General features: G+C 37.3%; 1 protein-coding gene and 1 pseudogene across 3 annotated transcripts in view; one reads left to right on the plus strand and one right to left on the minus strand.

Annotated features, from left to right (window-relative positions):
• The window catches only part of MAGI3 (membrane associated guanylate kinase, WW and PDZ domain containing 3), a 229229-nt gene that overhangs the window by 139401 nt on the left and 68050 nt on the right, over positions 1-21778 (minus strand). The gene's annotated exons all lie outside the window — the stretch shown is intronic.
• LOC116881650 lies at positions 9241-9525 on the plus strand (annotated as a pseudogene).

The raw sequence follows: 21778 nt of genomic DNA on the forward strand, positions 1-21778 counted from the left end.
CCCCAGGTACAGTTAAAAAATGGGTTGAACAATCTGAATTAAACACAAAACTCTCAGACATCAACAATTAGAAGAGAATTTTCAAAAGACAAGAGAACTTTCATGTGCATGAAAGGGAAACTGAACCCCTCAAAGGTTCAACATCATAAACGTAATCACCATCACTGTCACCATCAATATTAAAGCCTTTGTCTCCTGTCTCCTGAGCATCACAATTAAATGGAGAGTTGGAATATTGTGACTTAGATAAAACTAGTTATACTGAAGTTTTAGTCATAGAGATTAATTTTATCTCTTCTCAAATTCTAAACTAAATTCCCAATCATATTAAAAGGGATGAGGGAAGAAAAAAGGAATGAGAGTTTGCCTAAATTATTTTTTATTGCTAAAGACAAACAAGGGAATCTGCTTGAGAGCCCCTGTATATACTGGTTATACTTTATATATGTTCTATTCTACTTACAGAATATATAAATTTTATATACTTTATATTCTATTTAGAAATATATAAACATGAGAAATGCTATAAGAGGCAGAATGCACTCCCAAAGATGTCCCCACCCTAGGCTATCCTCCTCCATTAACCTGGGAATATGCTACTTTACACATGACAAAAGGGATTTTGCAAATGTGATTAGAGTATGAACCTTGAGATGTTGAGATTACCCTTGAAAATCCCCATGGGCCCATACTAATCACCAGTCTGTAAAAGGAATTTAACTTGCTAGTCTGAGAGAAATGAGACTGAAGGAGGAGGAGAATTTCAGAGCCTGAGGAGGACTCAACCTGCTGTCCGGGCCTTTGAAAATGAAAGAAGGGGCCATAAGCCAAGAGACGTGGAGGGATGAGGTGGGGGGTGGGGGCGCTTAGGACTCTGGAAGCTGAGAACAGTTCTCAGTTGACACCCACCAAGAAAACGGGGTCTCAGTCCCAAAAGCAACTGAATTCTGCCAACACCTGAGTAAGCAAGCAAGTAGGTTTCCTGCTAGAGTCTCCAGAGGGAAGGCAGCCCTGCAACACCTTGATTTTGGTCTAGTGAGACCCATGCTGGACTTCTGAATGCCCAAACTGAAAGATAATAAATGTTTGTAGCTTAAGCCACTAAACTTGTGGGGCTTTGCTACAGGAACAGCTCAAAGCTAAATATAAATAAAGAATTAAATTTATTGTACAGGTGATTGATGGAATTCTACGGAAAATGCCAGACCTGACCTGGGAAAGAAATTAGGAATGAAAGATTTGGGTTATATGTAAGATTGAGGAATTTGCCAATCACAGTAACAAAATGCATGCTACCAGCTCTAGCTGTCTGAAGTTAAAGAATTAGAGATCAAGATAGAAGCTTACTTCTCCATTTCAAAAATCTAAAGCTAAAAAATATAGTCTTCATTAGATCAAAACTGCAAGTTTTATAAAATGATTTTAATTGCCAGCATAACTGAACTTAACTGTTATGAAACTCAGCCATTTGTTACTTTCAATGTGTGGTGTTCATTATTCTAGAAAAATACTTCTACCTGAACAATTCAGATATATGGGAACAGATTCAGATGGTGAACTACAAAGGCAGACCTAACAACTAACAAGGCTTATACGCTTTGGGGGATAAAGTAGAAAGTATCTCTAAATCCTTATGTATTCTTTGCTGAGATGCACATTCTAGAAAGTAATATCATTACTAACTAGAAAGTTGCTTCAGGAAACTTGGAAAATTAAAAACAAAACAAAAACAGGCAAGGAATTAGAAAGACTACTTGCCAGAAAAGAAAAGAGATGTGTAGTATCAGGGGTAGTGAAAACACCAAACCAGGTATCAAGAGATTAAGAGTTTGCCTTCAGATTCCCATTTCGTTAAAAAGTAGCATATTGGGAATCGAGTCTCTTGTTCCTTGGCTTTGTTGGCCCAGGTACTTTTGGCTATACTTCCCACTTCAAAGACACCATCTATGATTCTTAGGATGATAAAAGGTTTGCTATTGGTGGATTTAAAAGCAGCACAGAGTAGGACATTCTTCTTCTGTGTGTGACAGAAACACACTGAGAAAATGGAGAAGAGGAATAAAAGCTCAACCATGAAAGCAGTCAGTCTTTTCCAATTCTTCATCTCCCAGATCTTTTAATGATGGAATACTCCAGTCTTTGACCTATTCTTTTTATCTACACTTATTTTCTTATTTTAAATGCCATTTATAAACTAGAAGCTACCAAATTAATGTCTTTATCCAAACCATTTATCCTAAACTCAAAGTTCACAAATACAACTGCCTACACCACATTTTCACTTGGATTAAACAAGTATCTTAAATTTAAAATACCTTGATGCAAATCCTTGATCATCTCACTCAACATTGTGCAACTTTTTTGTTTTTGTTAATGACAGCACTATCTTTCCCAGTTGCTTGAGTCAAAAATCTGGATGACCTAAACTGAGCCGTTAAAAAAACTCTCTGCATCCCAGCCAGAGGACCCAATGAGAAAACAGTTAAAGCACTTAAGCATAATGTTAACATACAATAGATGCAGAATAAATGAGAATTATTCACAGGGGAGAGACTGATAATCTTCCAAGCTCATCTTTCTCTTTAAATATAACACCTGGGGCACCTGGCAGCTCAGGTCATGATCCTAGGGTCCTGGGGCTGAGCCTCAATTCAGGCTCCCCGTTCGGCAAGGGGGTCTGTTTCTCCCTCTCCCTCAGCCACTCCCCCAGCCGATGCTCACTCCCTCCTGCTCTCTCTCAAAGAAATAAAATTTAAAAAAACAAAACAAAACCTTACATTTCCGGGCCTCCTGAGCAGCTAGATGTGTCCGTGTGACTAGGTTCTAGCCAATGGTATAGGAGGATGAAATGTTTTATGTAACTCCCAGGTTGTCTATTTTTTAAAAGCTGCTTGCTGTCTACCTGTTTTTGCCCTCGTCACAGACTAGAATGCGACTGTGGTGGCGGTGATCCAGATTCATCTTTGCTGGCAAGAGCAACACCTTCCTTAGAGGACAATGGGACAAGACAAAAGATCCCAAGGTCCCTTAGTGGCAGCATGAAGCAGAACTGCCAACCCAAGTGCCCACCCATCAACAGAGACACATACAAGCAAAAGAAAAAACCAATTTGCCTGCAAAATGATGATGCCTACAAGTAAATTCATTTTCACTACCTAGAATCCATCTGACTCCTTCAACATATTTTTCAAGCTAAAATTTTCCAGAATGCCCTTACAAACGTATGAATCCTCAAAAGATATGTCACTACTGAAAAGAATAATGTGAACAGGGGGGGAAAAAACAGCATATATGGGAATTTGTGGCAGCACGTTAAAAATGAAAAGGAATGTATCTTTTCCCTTGAATATTATACCCTGCTGCTTCATGACTATTCATTTGATAAGATTTATTCAGTATAATAGCATACTGGATTTTCAATTAGATATGAAATAAAACCTTCAGTGGGAAATGTTAATAGAAAGCTGAGGAGAAATAAACTTACATCCTTGCCTTTTCACTTTCCCCCAAAAGTAAAGTATTACAGGTCTCGTCACTGAGAAAATATTTCCTTATTCCTGATTCCTGGGACCAGTATATAAGCAACCATTAATTTTCCTGTTTTCCCAGAAGCCGAATGACAATTTTTTACTTATACCCTATAAAGAAAGTGAGCCAAAACAAAAACAAAAACAAAAACAAAAACAAAACCTGTCACTAAAAACACAAATGTAAGAGCTCACTGAATAGACAGAATCAGATTTTAACTGCTGAACTTTAATAAATCTTAAAGTAATTAAAAGCAGACTGCAAGTTCTAAGTAAATTTCTTTCATTCCAGGAAAGCAAAGGAATCGAAACACCAAAGGTCCTCCAAGCCTAAGTGTCTCCAAGATTCACTCAAACAAATCCTTTCATACCTTTAAAGTAATTAATCATGGGTGACCAAAATTACCTACTTCAGACATCTTAACATACTGGTTAAAAATACAAACTATGCAGCCAGACTGCCTGAATTCAAGTCATGGGCTTGCCAGTTAATATTTTTGTGTTTTAGGGCAGGTTATTTAATTTTTCTGCCTCAGTTTCCTGTAAATGGAGATTATTAGTAAAACCTGCCTCCCTGATGAGCCATAGATGCTATTTTGATGATTATAATGAAATCATTATAGAAAGTGCTCTGGAAAAGTGCTAAGACTATTGTCTTTCTAGATCGTGCTTCTTCCTTCAATGTGCAGATGTGTGAGTTTATTTATGTATCATGTATCAAAATATACTATGAATAGACACACACCTAAAGACTGGCAAAGTCCTTTCTTTAATTTAATCTAAAGTTTCAATTCTTCAAAAGGCTTCTGATTACAATTTCTAGAAACAACTTATTTCATCCATTCAACAGCTGGTTATTGGGCACCCACTACAGCAGGTGCCGTAATAGTTGTGATAAAATGAAAAGACAAGGTCTTTGCCTACAAAGGAGATCATTGTCAGAGCACCACTGTCCAAGAGAAATATGTGAACCCCAAATGTGCGTCAAACGTAGAATTCTAAATTTTCTGGTGGCTATCTTAAGAAAAAGAAAAGTGAAACAGGTGAAATTATTTTAAATAATGTATTTTATTTAATCTATTAAAATTGTATCATTTCAATATATTATATTTAAAATTATTAATGGCATTCCTTTTTTTTTTTTGGTATTGTCTTCAAAATTCAGAGTGTATTTTACACTTAAGGACACATTTCTTTACCCACATCTTTCCATATTCATTCTATTAGCACACTACAAAGGCTATGAACTATGCTGTCTAACCAAGGAGCTACTAGCCTCAGGTGGTTATTCACATTTAATTTATAGTAAGTAAAGTTAAAAAATTCAGTTCTTCAGTTGAAGTAGCCCCATTTTAAGTGCTCACTAGCCACTTATGGCTAGGAACTACTCTAGTGGACACTGCAGGTCTAGGGAGAAGACAAATCTGCAACAACTATATTTAAATAATTTCTACAGCAAAAGTATCTGCAAAGTGTAGCAGGAATATTTAAGAAGTAGCACCAGAAAAAACCCATTGAGAGAGGTGAACTGTCAGCAGAGATGTAAGGAATAAGCAGGAACTTGCTAGAGAGGCAGGTTAGGAGACAATACTACAGGTAAAAGGTACCAAAAAAAAAAAAAAAAAAAAAAAAAAAGGAGAAAAGCCCCACAAGCTTCAAAGGGTTTATTAGCAAAACTTCAAATACATCAAGATTACTGAAGACATGCAACTGGCCAGGTCTTGGGCAGGGACCAAAAATAAAGTGTTTTACAGCCCATGATATAATGGTACAGGATGCTGAAGATTTATTGGAGGAAACCTCTCTAAATTTGCAGTGAAATTGAAGAAAGAACTGTGTGTTGAAATGAGAGGAAAAGGGAGAGAACCAAAGAATCTAAATAAATGCTAAAATACAAAATTTATGAGCAGAAACATGTAAAATAATACTTTGGCAAACATTACACAACAAATAAGCTTAACTAACCATCTTATCATTAACACCAAAGAATTTTTTAAATGGTCAACTTTACAAAATTTTGAGATCTTGCTTTTTTGGAGAATTTTAGAAACTAGGTTTGGAAGTTAGTCTGAAGGGATTTTTGAGAATGATGCTAAATAATTTCTACATCCAACAATCTCATTTAGTGAAAGCCAACCATGAAAATTTAAAAAGCCAAGACATCTGTATTATTTAACTGCCACTAAGTTCCCGGAATCTCACTTAGAATTGTTCCAGAAAGTCTTATTGTCTAAGTAGGCTTACAATATTGAGCTATCACAACTAACACAAAGGCTTAAGGTTTTAACACAAAATAAGTAAAATAAAGAATAAAGATGAAAAGTTGTAAAGAAGATGTTTTGATTCCTGTAAATCATAAAATAATGAAGCTGGCACAACTACGTATCAAAACTGAACATTTTCTGAAAATCATATGCCAAATCTAAGGCAGATAAGAAAACTTGGGACAAGATCAGAGCCAACTTCATATCCAACTTTATAAGGATATAACCCTTACACACTCTGGAGAAATACTATTTTTTAAGGAAACAAAACAGTATCCAAAATAGTATTTTAAGTTCTGACTGTTTCAAACTGGCCCATTCACTAGGTATTTAGTAGTTTCTACAGTAAAGGTTTTCAAGACTTTTCCCCAATTTTAATTACTTATAACTCAAAACATAAAATACATTTTCAGAATCTTTGTTCTTCATAATCCTAAGCAATGTTCATATAAGAAAACAATAGCTAAGTTCAAATTTTAGAGTAGTTTAAATTAAGTGCTATTTCAGTTCATCTTATCATTTAGACAGTAATTATTATAGTTCATACAAGCCCCAAATGATAAGAAAATCTTGCTACCAGTACATTTCACTTAAAGTATTAAATATATACCAGAAAACTGGGATTTGCTTAAGATTTAATTTTTTTCCCTCTTGAAAATCAAACAAGGCAAGCCAGTGCTTAGTGTTTTGTCTCTAACACACAAAAAAGCAAGTAAAAACCCTGAAGAGTTTTTTAACATCAAAAAAGAAAAAGGGAGAAGGGAGGGAGGGAGAAACTGAGCAGTCCGGACTATTCTGTTCCTTCCTAGAGAATATTAATATAGAACCTTATGATAAGGTACCAACATCTTCCGGGCTCACACCCCCAATTCTAAGTATTCTACCCACTCCTCTCAATCCCCTAATGTGGATTAAAAGAAACTTCCACCAATTACCTACCATTTCTCTGCTTTCTCTTCACAACAAAATCCACTGACAAAGTTGTCTCTACTTTTTATCTCTACTTTCTCATTCAATCCACTATGAATGTGCTTTTGGCCCCACCATGTCAATGAAAGAGCTCTTCTCAAGGTCATCAATAATGCCTTTTCTTTTTTTTTTTTTTTTTTTTTTTTTGCATCAATGGTTAAACTTCTCTGACCTCATTTTTAAAAAATTATCTCTAGCATTCTTTGGCCCAACTGATTAGTTTCTCCTTAAAACATTCTTCTCTAAATACCACAGGGTCCTACCTCACTGACCACACCTTCTCAGAAACTTCTTTTCCTTCATTAAACTTATAAAAAGTCTTGTAGGCCATGGGTCTATTCCTGGCTCTTTCCTCTTTTCAATTTATACTCCCTTCCCAGGTGACCCCATCTAGACTCAAGGCTTTCAATACCAAAAATGTGTTGATGACTCTCAGATGAAATCTCTAGCCTGGCTCTCCCCAGCACTCCAGCCTCACAGAGACAACCATTATTCCACATCACCACCAGGACATCTAATACACAGTTCACACTTAAACCTTGGTAATACCATCAGGCTCTACTGGATCTGAGTTTTATTTCTTAATTTCTTTTTTGAGCAGTTCTATTTATAATGATTGAAATTTCATGACTATTTTTTCCTAGAGGTCCTCCAAAGAACAAAGAGAAAATTTATTTTAAAAAATAATAAAGTCATTTTTTTCTTGCAATTACCATATAACCACATTGGACCCTTTCATAAATCCAAGATATATTATGGGACCTCAGTGTTTTTCCTATAATCTTGAAATCTTTTCTAGTTCATCATCCTGGCAATTATTTCATCATTACTCACCAGTTATTTCCAACTATACTTTAAAAATTAAATAATAAGATAATGGAAGAATAATGGAATTGCCTAGAAAGAGGATGCACTGCTGTACCATCCTTCAGCTTTCTTATTGCGTTACCCAAAAAGTATTGCCTCATCTTTCATTTATTTGTCAGAGACAGAAAAAGACAGAGAGCACAACAAGCAGGGGGAGCAGCAGGAAGAGAAAGAAGCAGGCTCCCTGCTAAGCAAGGAGCCTGATTTGGGATTCGATCCCAGGACCTTAGGATCATGACGTGAGCTGAAGTCAGCCACTTAACCACTGAGCCACCCAGATGCCCCCTGCCTCATCTTTCAAAATGAAGTCTGGACAAACCATCCTTGTATTCATTTTGGGCTTCAGTGGACATCGCTGAGAATTCAGAATATTTCATTATCCACCCATAATGGCAAAGAGATCAATGGAGAAAAATCTTTCACAATTATTAGATGCTGAGTGTGAACAGGCAGGTCATAGTAAAATTTCAGATAATGAGTTTGTAAGTGGCAATAATTCTAGATGAATCTTCTCAAATCTAAGAAGCAGTGAGTTTACAATATATTTTTAAGGACAAAAAGGAAATACAGGATTCATAGCTAATTCAATAAGGACTTTATCATGTACTATGTTACAAGAATCTGGACTATCTCACTTACCTAAAAGGATATGTGGCAGTATTCTTTCATCTTTTACAATGTTTGTACAACAAACTTTACATTATAAAGCTCACAGATGTATAAACGCTGTAGACAGACATTTATACAAAGGTGTACAGAAAAGAAGGAAACTGGTGACAAAGAAATGAAAAAACTCATTGAATAGATCATTCTAATTGCGAATTTATTAATTTAAAAAACAAAAATGCTTTTCAACTGATAATGGTCATCCTTTTTTTTTCCCAAACAAAATCATCAGCAAGGGGGCGCCTGGGTGGCTCAGTGAGTTAAAGCCTCTGCCTTCGGTTCAGGTCATGGTTCCGGGGTCCTGGGATGGAGCCCCATGTTGGGCTCCCTGCTCAGTGAGGAGCCTGCTTCCCTTCCTCTCTCTCTGCCTGCCTCTCTGCCTACTTGTGATCTCTGTCTGTCAAATAAATAAAATCTTAAAAAAAAAAAAAATCAGCCATCAAAATTTTCCAAAGTATTGCTTTGACAATGAAAACACAAGAACCAGAAGTAATGATAAGCCAAAGCCTATTAGAAATGTATTTGAAATCTGAAATTAGTACGTATTCAATGTATATGTTCCAGGTTTATCAATGGCAATTGATGAGTTAATTATATTTAAGGACTTTTCTTGTTTTTGTTTTTGTTTTTTTTTAAGATTTTATTTATTTATTTGACAGACAGAGATCACAAGCAGGCAGAAAGAGGAGGATGCAGGCTTCCCACTGAGCAGAGAGCCTGATCTGGAGCTGGATCCCAGGACCCTGGGACCATGACCTGAGCCAAAAGCAGAGGCTCTAACCCACTGAGCCACCCAGGCGCCCCATCATTTTGAATATCTATAGGACTTCACAACCAGTAAACAAAATATAAATGACTTTGACTCCCAGCAACCTATTTTGTGCTATCGGCAAACTGATGCTCAAAATTTATATGGACTCTCTGGTCTTGTTATTGGAAACAAGATAATGAAGGGGTCATGATCATATGGACAGTGTCGCAGTAAGATTCACATGTGCTGCTGCTGTGGCTCTATGGTCTACCACCTTCGAAGTCAGCCTGTGGTAAATGTGGCTATCCTGCCAAGTGCAAGAGAAAGTAACTGGAGTGCCAAGGCTAAAAAACGAAATTCCACTGGAACCTGTCAGATGAGGCACCTAAGAATTGTATTGCACAGATCCAGGCATGGAGTCCGTGAAAGAACAACACCTCAACCCAAGAGGGCGATTAATGCAGCAGGCAATTCATTTTAAGGATTTCAAAGATTGGTCACACAACAAGCGTTCTGATTTTAAATAAATAAATATATAAATAAAGTTTATTTGAAGAGACAAAAAATTCAGAATAGCTGACATAATATTGAAAGACGAGAACAAAATAATCAATTTCAAGACTTTCAAAGCTCCAGTAATTAAATCCGTGCGGTACTGGTGAAAGAAAAGACAAACACACCAGTGAAACAGAATAGAGGGCCCAGAAATAGTCCTACATAAATATAATCAACTGATCCCTGACAAAAGGGCAAAGTCAACACAATGAAGAAAAGACAGTCTTCTTTAACAAACAAGTTTAACAAACTTCTTTAACTTCTTTGACAGTGCTGGAATAAATGGACATCAACATGAAAAAATTAATCTAGACACAGATCTTAGACTCTTTAACACAAATGAATCACAGACCTAAATAAAAGTGCCAAACTATAAAACTTCTAGAAGATAACACAGGGAAAAATATCTAGATGGATCTTGGATTTGGTGATGACTTTTTAGCTAAGACTTCAAAAGCCCAATCCACGAAAGGATTGATTAAACTGAAGACCTGACTTCATTAAAATTAAAAAGTTCTGTTCTGTGAAAGACAATGTCAAAATGATGAGAAGACAAGCCACAGACTGGGAGGAAATATTTACAAAAGACATATGTGATAAAAGCCCGTTAACCAAACTACACAAAAAACTTTTAAAGCTCAACAACAACAAAAAACAACTCCATTACAAAATAAGCCACAGACCTTAACAGCTATCTCACCAAGGAAGATACAGAGATGGGCAAATAAGCATATGAAAAGACACTCAACATCCCATGTCACCAGAGAGGCCCAAATGAAAGCAATGAGATACCACTACACACCTATAGAATGGCTCAAATCCAGAACACTGCCACGGAGAAATGCTGGTGAGGGTGTGGATCAAAAGGAATTCTTATTCACTCATGCTGGGAATGCAACATGGCACAGTGACTTTGGAAGAGAGTTTGGAGATTTCTTAACAAAATTAAATATATTCTTACCATACCATCCAGCAACCTTGCTCCTTGATATTTACCTAAAGTAGTTAAAAACTTATACCCACACAAACTGGCCTAAGCAGGCAGGTTACCCATGTAAGTGTTCAGAGCCACTTTATTCATAATTGCCCAAACTCGGAAGCAACCAAGATGTCCTTCAGTAGGTGAATCGATCAACCGTGGCACATCCAGATAATGGAATATTATTCAACACTAAAAAGAAATGAGCTTTCAAGCCATAAAAAGATACGTAGGAACCTCCAAAGCATATTTCTAAATGAAAGAAGCTAATCTGAAAAGGCTATATAGTGTATGATTGCAACTATATGACGTTCTGGTTAATGGGGTTTTATGATGCAAATTATTTCTCCCACTTTGTGGCTTGTCTTTTCATCATTCTGGAAAAGGCAAAACTATAGAGATGGTAAAAAGATTAGTGGTTTCCAGAGGTCATGGGGGAGGGAAGAATGAACAGGAACAGCACTGAGTATTTTTAGGGCAGTGAAAATACTCTGTATGATACTATAATGGTGGATGCATGTCATTGTACCTTTGTCCAAACCCACAGTATATACAACACCAAAAGTGAACCCTAAGGGGAACTATGGACTTCAAGTGATAATATGCCAATGTGCATTCATCAGTTGTAACAAATGTACCAATCTGGTAGGGAATGTTGATAATGGAGGAGGCTGTGCATGAGTGGGGGCAGAGGCCATATACGTTAGCTCTGTACTTTCTGCTCAGTTTTACTATGAACCTAAAACTGATGAGGGGGAAAAAGTATTTTTTAAAGTTGAGTTTGCAAGGTGCCTGGGTGGCTCAGTGGTTAAGCCTCTGCCTTTGGCTTAGGTCACGATCTCAGGGTCCTGGGATCGAGCCCTACATCAGGCTCTCTGCTCAGCGGGGAGCCTAATGACCCCTCTCGCTCTCTGCCTGCCTCTCTGCCTACTTGTGATCTCTGTCAAATAAAAAAATAAATAAAATAAAACCTTTAAAGTTGAGTTTGCTATGTTTAAATTCTTATTAACATTTCTAATAAAGCTGTTTTCATTATTCCTGTATATGTAATTCTGTACATTATCTGTAAAATAACTTAAAAATATAAAATTGAAAGTAAAAAGGGTACAATGGATTCAGATGGTAAATGATGATGACTGTTTTCCTTGGTATACTGAAGGCTAATGTGGCCCAAATAGAGAGGATGTTCTCAACCTACATCTCCACATCCACCCTCAAGACTTGCCCAGCTCGGCAAATAGCACCATTATGCCCTTAATTACTGACAGCAAAAAATTAAGGTCATTCTTGACTCCTTCCTTCATACCATTCGTGTCTCTGCCAATTTCCACTGGCTTCACTGCTTGACTCTCCACTGCAACCATGGTGATCTAAGCCACCACCATCTTCCCCCTACCTCAGCAACAGTGTCCTACCTGATCTTCCTGCTTCCATTTCTGCTGTCCTCTTGTCCGTCTTCCACATGGATTTATACACCTCACTTTGAAAAACCCTATGAATGTCTTCTGTCACGTGTTTAAAAATCCAAACTCCGTCCTATGGCTTATTAATCTCCATGGGACCTGGTCCCTGGCTATTTCTCCAAGCTTATCTCTTATTCCTCTTCCCCCTTGGCTCACTGTCCTTGAACATACCAGGTTTATTACCACCTTGTAGTTTTTTTCTGCTGGGAATGTTCTTATACATGGCCTCTCATGGTTTTTCCTCATCTTCACCCTTCAGGTCCCGATCCAAAAGTCACCTCTTCAATGCAGCTTTCTCTGACTTCAGCTAAACAGCTCTCACCATACCCCATGACCTTTGCAATCTACCAAAACCTCTTTTATCTTCTCCATATTTATCAACATTATCTTACTGGTAATTAAAATTATCTTATTTATGTACATGTTTATTATCTATCTACCTCCACCCCCCCCACATAATCTTTTTTTTTTTTTTTTTTTTAACACAATCCATTCTTAAGAGTAGAAACCATCTGGGGTGCCTGGGTGGCTCAGTCAGTACAGCATCCGATTCTTGGTTTTGGCTCAGGTCATGATCTCAGGGTTGTGAGATCCAGCCCCTCGTCAGGCTCCGCACTCAGTGGGAAGACTGCTGGAGATTCTCTCTCTTGCTCTCCCTTCCCCTCTGTCTGCCCTCCCCCACTCAAACATGCTCTTTCTAAAATACATACATAAATACATAAACAAATAAACAAATAAATAAAATCTTCCTTTAAAAAAGAGTAGAAAATATCTTGTTCACCACTCCATTCCCCCACCAAGAAAAGGGGGTCAGCACTTAACAGGTACTCAGTAAATACTAGCCATTTAAACAACAAAAGGGAATCCATGAAAGTTACCATAAACTCCTTGCTGAGGACAAGATGAGAAGTGTAGAGGTCAGCACATTCTCTCCACACCCATACTTACTCCATTTTCCTCACCGTATAAGGTATAGAAATGTTTGTATATTGATCCATTATTGTCAGATAGTCTCAGATCTCAAATGGACTGCCCATCAGCATTAGAATGTTAAATCTGTGTGGGTCAAATAGGAAATTGCAGATACATAAGAAAAGAGAGTAACACTTCTGTCCTCCTCCAAATTCCTTTCCCTGAAGAAAAGCCTGTTTATAAATATCAAGCAAATGAAAAGCTGCCAAATTTTGATCTCTCTCAACATTCATACTGGTTTAGTTCCATTGAAAAGCAAAAATATGCCTCAGAACATGGTAGAGGTTGGTTGGGCTCTTTCTCCTCCCCAACTCGTGACTGCACACGACCAAGCCAACCTGCAGCAAACACAACGTAAGAAGCGCACCGGGGCTTGGAAAGCCTTCGGATGAATCAGCTCACAAACATCTGTCCTGTCAGAAAAACAACCTACAGCATGTGCTCTACTGACGTGACTCAGTGACACCGTCACTGTTTTCATGCTCAGCATCTTAGCGGTTACAAATATCTAGGTATTTCAAGAAAACAACACTAGGGTACTAATAATATTCAAGACATCTCTTCTTTTGAAGTTTTGATGGAAAAGCAATGTAAAACAATAACCCTAGGGAGCATATTCCTAAAAAGTGATGGATGCATGAACCAAAACCCATCACTGACGCAGCGTTTTATGCTTCCCCAAGTCAGTGAAACAAGAACTGACAGGAGCATATAAAACTAGTTCATCCTAAAAGCAAGGGCAGGTGAAACTTAAAACATCTGTAACCCAATGATCGATACTACTTGGAAATTAAAGACTATAAAAAGAACTGCATTTTTAGCCGTGGGGCCTAAAAACTCACAAGTGCAGGTAGGTAATGTGCAAGTCTTGGGAGTGGCAAGTCTTGGGCTTACACAAGGACCTCTGGCCTAATGAGTGGAGTTTGATAGTAATTCTTGCTACAAGCAAGGGGGAAAAAAAAAAGAACTGCATTCTAGATCATGAAAACAAATTTACTCTATCTTTTGTATTACTCCTCACTTTTCAGTAAGGGCATTCTTTCTTTTAAGTAAATCTTTGTTGTTGTTGTTGTTGTTGTTGTTGTTGTTGTTAAAGATAGGGCCCAAAGGAATAAGAGCTGTGATCTTCTGGTGATCTTTCCTTTTTTACGCCTTCAAAAAATTTTTAAATCCAAAAAAAATCCATCTATATACAGGACAAAGCCCTTGCTATCTATAAAATGTAATGCATCAAATTCTACTTTCTCTCCTGACTTACATTCATAATTTGAAAATAAATTCTGGGGCATAACCCCCATTAAATTCCTCAATCGGTAGACAAAAGAAAAGTATGTCCCGATTCCTATTCTGATTACATCTTGGCCATTCTTAGTCATTTGAAACGCCCCCCCCCCCCAGCCCAGCTGCTGAGATAAGCTCTGGTCCCTTGAATTGCCACCCTCCTCCTAGTATTAACCTCTTCCTCGCCAAACAGAGCTATAGGGATTTTTTAAAAAGGAATAAAAACTGAAGGAAATAAAGGCACTAATCTCGATTTATAGAGAGCCTAAAAGGTAGTTTCTCAGCAGCCCCAAACCACAAGGATTCAGGTTAAAAGCATCACAGACTTTGAAAACAAAAAGGGATTTTAGGGATCAGTCTACCTACCTCCTTTTACAAACAAGGAAACAGAAAATACTATATATCAAATTAATTCCCTAATTGAACAACTCCTTAAAATTCCATATTTTAGATGAAGAATACCTACTGGAAAATGCAAAGAACATAAACTTTACAGTAACTTGCTTCAGAAGCACATCATCCACTTTTCATCTACTCAATGAGCTTCACTGTGAACTTGATTTGTATGTAGTACAAGTGAAAGCATTTTATTCATTCCACAAACATATGTGGAGTGCCTACTATGTGAAAACAGCTGTGGGGGAGGAGGTACGAAATTCCCAGCCCTCAGCAAGACTACAACCTAGGCAGGGAAAAGAGAAAAAAAAAAAAATCAGCAGTAAGTGAAGCATAGTATGTAAGGCGGTAATAAGTGCTGTGGAGCAAAATAAAGCAGAGAATAGAAATAGGGAGTGGGATTGGCAGCTGGTAGTGACTTACATACAGTAGTCAGGGAATACCCACATATATGCCTGGAGAAAAACATTACAGGGAAGGCAAGGTCAAAGTCCCTAAAGTAAAGGTTGTCTGGAATGCTCAAGGCAAGGCAAGGAAGGTAATACAGGTGGAACGCAGGAAGTGGAGAAAAGCAGGAGATGAGGTCAGAGAGGTATCAGGAAGCCAGATCTTGTAAGTTCCTATAAGGCTACTGTAAGAACTCCAGTAAGATGGACTTATTCTAAATAAAATGATATCACACAAGGTATTGAGCAAGAGAGTGATGTGACCAGACCTAGGTTTCAACATGATGACTCACTCTAGCTACTGCTGTACAGAAAGCAGGCGTAGCATCTCAAGACCACTCGAATGTCTAGAACAATTATCTAATAGTTTGGACTAGAGGAGTAGCACTGGAATAGAAAAAGGTCATTGAATTCTGGACACTTTCTGAAAGTATAGCCAACAGGATGTACTGACCAACTGGATGTGGCAGATGAGAGAAAGCTAGAAACATACAATATGTCATGATACACACAATACAGACATACATACATAATAAATAGCATCTATTTCAAGTATAGAATTCAAAGAGTTTTGAAAGATGTATGCATCTATGAAACTACTGCCACAATCAAGAAACTGATCATTTCTTTCACCCCCAAAAGTTTCCTCACGCTGCTTTTCAGTCCCTAGGCAAGCAATGATCTGCTGTTCTCAGTCATTAAAAATTAGTTAGAAGTATTTAGAATTTTATGTAAATGGAGTCCTAACAGTATAAAAGTCTTCAGGGTCCAGCATCTTTCATTCAATATAATAATTATGAGATTTATTTACACTGTTGCATGTCTCACTGGATCACTCCCTTTGTTTTCCTGAATAGTGGTATATCCCCTACATAGCTACACTACTTTTTACAATCCATTCATCTGATGGGACAAGTAGGTTGTTTTCAGTTTGGGTCTGTGATACTGTGGTATAAGAAATTTTTTAGGTATAAGAAATATTTTTAGGGTGCCTGGGGGGCTCAGTGGGTTAAGTACCTGACTCTTGATTTCAGCTGAGGTCATGATCTCAGTGTCGTAAGATCAAGCCCCACGTCAGCACAGAGTCTGCTTGTCCTTCTCCCTCTGTTCCTCCCTCAGTTCATGATCTCTCTCTCTAAAATAACTAAGTAAAATCTTAAAAAAAAAAAAAAAAAGAAAAAAAAATATTTTCAAGACATGAAAGCAACATTAAGTGTCCACCAGTAGATGAATAGATGAAGGCAATGTGGTATATATACACAAAAGAACATTATGCAGCCATTAAAAAAAAAAAGGAAATCTTGCCATTTGTTACAACATGGATGGGCCTTGAGGGCATTGTGCTAAGAAAAATAAATCAGAGAAAGACGAAAATCATATACTTTCACTTATATGTCAAATTTAAACAATGAAACAAATTGAATTCATAGACACAGAAAACAGATTGGTGGTTGCCAGAGGCAAGGGAGAAAAGAGGTGGGCAAAATGGATGAAGGGGGTCAAAAGGTACAAAATTCCAGTCATAAAAGCAGTCATGAGGATGTAAGGTACAGCATGGTGACTATAGTTAATAACACTGTATCACGTATTTGAAAGTTGCTAAAAGAGTAATCTTAAAGTTCTCATCACACATATAAAAATTCTATAATTATGTGTAGTGATAGATATTAACTAGACTTATTGTGGTGATAATTTCACAATGTATACAATTTTCAAATCAATATGTTGTGCACCTGAGACTAACATTATAGGTCAATGATATCTCAATTATAATATGCATATTTTGTTGGTCTTCCTCCAGTTCTTGGCACAAAGCTCCTAATCCTTGCTATTTTTTAAGTGATAAGGGTGACAGGAACATCTTCTGTTATTCCTAATAAGCCCCCTCTCAACCGTATCTGAGTTCATGCTAATTAAATGACTGTCACAGGCTCCTTGATAGCTACACAACGGGGTGCTGGTTAGCAGAGGAACCAACTGTATGACTAGAGGGTTGAAAGTACCAGCCCTAACCCTGACGTCCAGAGTCTGGAGACTGAGTTCGACCACCAATAGCCAACGATGTCATCAATCAATGCCTACATAATGGAAGTGTCATGAAAACCCTAAGTGGGTTGGGAGGATGTCAAGGTTGGTGAACATATCGTGTGTCAGCAGGAGAATATATCCCCAACTCCACGGGGAAGAAAGCTCCTGCACTTGGGACTCCCAGATCTCTCACACTTCTTCATCTGGATGTTCATTTATATTCTTTATAGTATCCTTTATAATAAACCAGTAGTAATATGTAAAGGCTTCCACTGAATGCTATAAGACATGATATAGCAAACAATGGAAACCGAGAAAGTGTTTAAGAAACCCCGATCGGGGGGCGCCTGGGTGGCTCAGTGGGTTAAGGCCTCTGCCTTCGGCTCAGGTCATGATCCCAGTGTCCTGGGATCGAGCCCCACATCGGGCTCTCTGCTCCGTGGGGAGCCTGCTTCCTCCTCTCTCTCTCTGCCTGCCTCTCTGCCTACTTGTGATCTCTGTCAAATGAATAAATAAAATCTTTAAAAAAAAAAAAAGAAACCCCGATCGGTAGTGAGGTCAGGCTGAAGTGTGGGTAACCTGAGGACCCACTATATGTGATTGGTGCCTGAAGTAGGAGGCAGTCTTGGGACCTAAACCCTTAATCAGGAGGTCTCTGCTGACTTGTAGATTGTGTAAGAATTGAATTAAATTGCAGAATTCCCATCTGGTATCTGCATAGAATTAGAGAATTAACCGATATGGAAAAACCACATTTGGTGTCAGAAGTGTTGTGAGAAATTAACAGATCTTAGTAGTAAGGGTTAATGTAGATAAAGCTGATAGGAACATTTGTGGACCAGTGTTTGAGTGAACATATGTTTTCATTTCTCTTGGGTAAACTGGATTTCCATTATGTAGGCGTGATTGATGAAACTGGATTGTATGATTAGGTGTATGTTTAAATTTTTAAAAGAAGTTGCTGAACAGTTTCCTAAAGTGGTTGTAACATTTTACATTTCTACCAGCCATTAATGAGAATTCTACATCTTTGTCAACAATTGGTATTGTCAGGTTTAACTTAGCCATTCTAATGGGTATATATGGGAGTATCTCAAGAGGGTCTTAATTTGCATTTGCCTGATAATTAATATACTGATCATTTTTCATGTGCTCATTGGCTGTTCATATATCTTTTGTTTTACGAAGCTAATTGCCTGATCTTTAAGTTTCTTTTTACTTATTAAAAAAAAATTTTTTTTGCCACCCCACCAGCATTTTCTTTTTAAAACCATGTATTAACTTCTTACATATCGTGAAAGGTCTTTCTGGGCTTATTCGATAGGTTTGATTAGTCTTCAGCATTACATTGTTTAAATTGTTTTTTTATAAAAAATGGTATTTGGTAATACTATTTCTTCCTAATAACTATTCATTGAAAATTGTCTTTGTTTTTATCCTTTATTTATTCTTCCAAATGAACTTAAATTTTCTGGTTAAATTTCAAAAGAAACATTTTGGGATTCTGACACAGTAATTATTAACCAATTTTGGAAGCATGTATATTTTTATTCTGTCATCCCATTCAGGATCATAGTATGATTTTTTCTTTTTTTTTTTTCCATTAAATTTTTCTTTTTTTATCTTTCAGTAAAATTTCATAATTTTCTTCATTGATTAGCCTCATCTCTTTTCATTAAGGTATTCTTTGATGCTATAATAAATGGAGCATTCTCCCACTACATTACCTTTTTATGTTGTAGAAAAGTCACTAACCTTATCTTTTTATTCAATGTCAACTTTCATATGAATTCATATCTATTCTAAGTGTCTTTCATTTTCTCTTTCATTTCTAGGTATAACCATTCCCACCTACAAATCACAGGAACTGCATCTATTTTACCATAAATCCTACTTCTAATTTCTGTTATATTTCATTATGTTGTCTTGAACTTGGCAGAAACAAAAACAAAACAAAAAGTGAACTAATGGTGGTACTATTGAGGCTTTGTTTTATTCTATTTTCACAGAAATGTCTCAGGCATTTCATTACATAGCATAATGTTGGTTCTTGGTTTGGAGAGAAATTCTTTTTTAAAAATTAACTACAGTAATCTTCATCTTATTAAAGAATACTGAATTTTATCAAACTCTTCTGGCATTGATTGAGATAATCATGTAGTTTTTCATATTTGGACCTCTATCCCCACACATTTTTTTATTCAATGGAGAAATTCTATCTGATTATGACATTGTTTTTTTAATATCCTGTTGAATCTGATTTGCTAGAATTTCATATTGGCTTCCCATAACTGAACTAGGTCTATAATAACTACTTTTTGGTCTTTGTCAAATTTGATATTGGCACAGAATGAACTGAATGGCTTTCCATATGTATATAGGTATACTATGAAACAGTTTAATATAGAAAATGATTTCCTGGAAAGCTTGGAAGAATGTGTCCATACATCCGCTTAGTTCTGTTTTGTTGGTCTTGTTTGAAGAAAATGGGTTTGTAATTCTTGTAATTAAAGAAATGGAAAAGTTATCTGACTATACAGGTATTTATTCATCCAGCAAGTATTCATTAATACGCATCTATGCATTGGAACTAGAGCTCCAATGGTGTGCCAAACAGCCGTTAATGCTACCCTCAAAGAGACTATGGTCTCGTCCAGGGAAAAGAGACACAGATAATCAGAATCATTGTTAACAGTAGTAAGCATATGAAGAGAAGGTATAGGGAACTATGAAAACATATGACATAAATACCCAAATCAAGTCTGTGAAAATTAAGGGATTGTTTCCCCAGGGACATGAAATTTTGAATTGAAACCTAAAGGTACATAGAAATCAACTGCTCAAAACAAGGGTAAGAGCATTTCAGGCAAAACAAACGGGACATACAAAAGGCCTGGATTGAGAGGACAGTTGTGTACAAGATGAACAGAAAAATCGGTCTGGCCAGAGTGCAGGAACCAAAGGAGTAAGGCCACAGGGCTGGAGAGGCAGGCAGAAGTCACATGTGATTTGAAGGCAAATAGGAGGTTTCTTTACCTCACGAACAATGGAACCCAGCTAAAGGAATTTCATAGAGGAATCACAATCACATCTTCTACTTCTCTAATTGATTTTAATGGTTTACATTTGCTAGAAAATTTTAGATTTCATCAAGATTTCCAAGAATGGTACCACAAAACTCTGCATAGCAGTCTCATAATTTTGTAGATCTCTTCCCAATTTACAGTATTCCTTTTTACTTTATTTTTTTAGATGGGGAGGTGGACGGGCAGAAAGAAAGAATCTATTTTATTTAAATTCAATTAATTAACGTATAATATATAATTAGTTTCAGATGTAGAGTTCTGTAATTTCATCAGTTGCATAGAACACCTAGTGCTCATTAACATCACATGCCCTCCTTAATGTCCATCACCCAGTAACCCCATCCCTCCACCCCCCGACCCCTCCAGCAACCTTCAGCTTGTTTCCTACAGTTAAGAGTCTCTTATGGTTTGTCTCCCTAATTTCATCTTATTTTATTTTTCCCTCCCTTCTCCTATGATCCTCTGCTTGTTTCTTACATATGAGTGAAATCATATGATAATTGGGCTCTTTCCACAGTTTGGCTATTGTGGACATTGCTGCTATGAACACTGGGGTGCAGGTGCCCCTTCAGATCACTGTGTTTGTATCCTTTGGGTAAATACTTAGTAGTCTGATTGCTGGGTTGTAGGGTAGCTCTATTTTTAACTTTTTGAGGAACCTCCATACTGTTTTCCAGGGTGGAGGGAGAGAGAGAATCTTTTTTTTTTTTTTTAAGATTTTATTTATTTCTTTGACACAGAGAGAAAGAGATCACAAGTAGGCAGAGCAGCACAGAGAGAGTGAGGGGGAAGCAGGCTCCCCGCCGAGCAGAGAGCCCAATGCGGGGCTCGATCCCAGGACCCCAGGACCATGACCCGAGCCAAAGGCAGAGGCTTAACCCACTGAGCCACCCAGGCGCCCCGAGAGAGAGAATCTTAAGCAGGCTCCACACCCAGCACGGAACCCGACACCGGGTTCAATCTCACATCCCTGAGATCATGACCTGAGCTGAAATCAAGGGTCAGACGTTTAACTGACTGAGCTACCCAGGCACCTCCCCTAATGTTCCTTTTTAGTTTGTACAGTCATTTCCTTCTCTTTTCCTCTATTAGATTTGCTATGGGTTCCTGTATTTTATTGGGATTTTTTTTAAAGGTCCACTCTGGCCACTTTCATTTGCTTAATAATGAATAATCAAAGTGAAAATTCTTGCTATATTCTTTGCCGATAGTGAGGGCAAAAAAAAAAAAACAAAAAAAAAACAAAAAAAAAACAAAAAACAAACAAAAACAACAACAACCAAAAAAACCTTTCCCTGTCCTTGAGTAAAACTACGTCAATGAATCTTTCTCATCTTGGCTTTTCTTTTGTCCTATTTTTGTTTGTTTGTTTGTTTGTTTCTCCCTCATCTTACATTAACCTCCTTACTTTTTGGTCTGTGCCATTTTGCTGAATTGGCACATCACCCTAGAGGTTGTATAATCCTATTCGAAGCAACAGAGGAAAAAAATACACATCTAGAGTGTTTGTGATTCTCTTTTTGTCACT

This window comes from Lontra canadensis, unplaced genomic scaffold (genome assembly GCF_010015895.1).
Source record: "Lontra canadensis isolate GAN:19392208 unplaced genomic scaffold, GSC_riverotter_1.0 scaffold75, whole genome shotgun sequence".
Taxonomy (NCBI): domain Eukaryota; kingdom Metazoa; phylum Chordata; class Mammalia; order Carnivora; family Mustelidae; genus Lontra; species Lontra canadensis.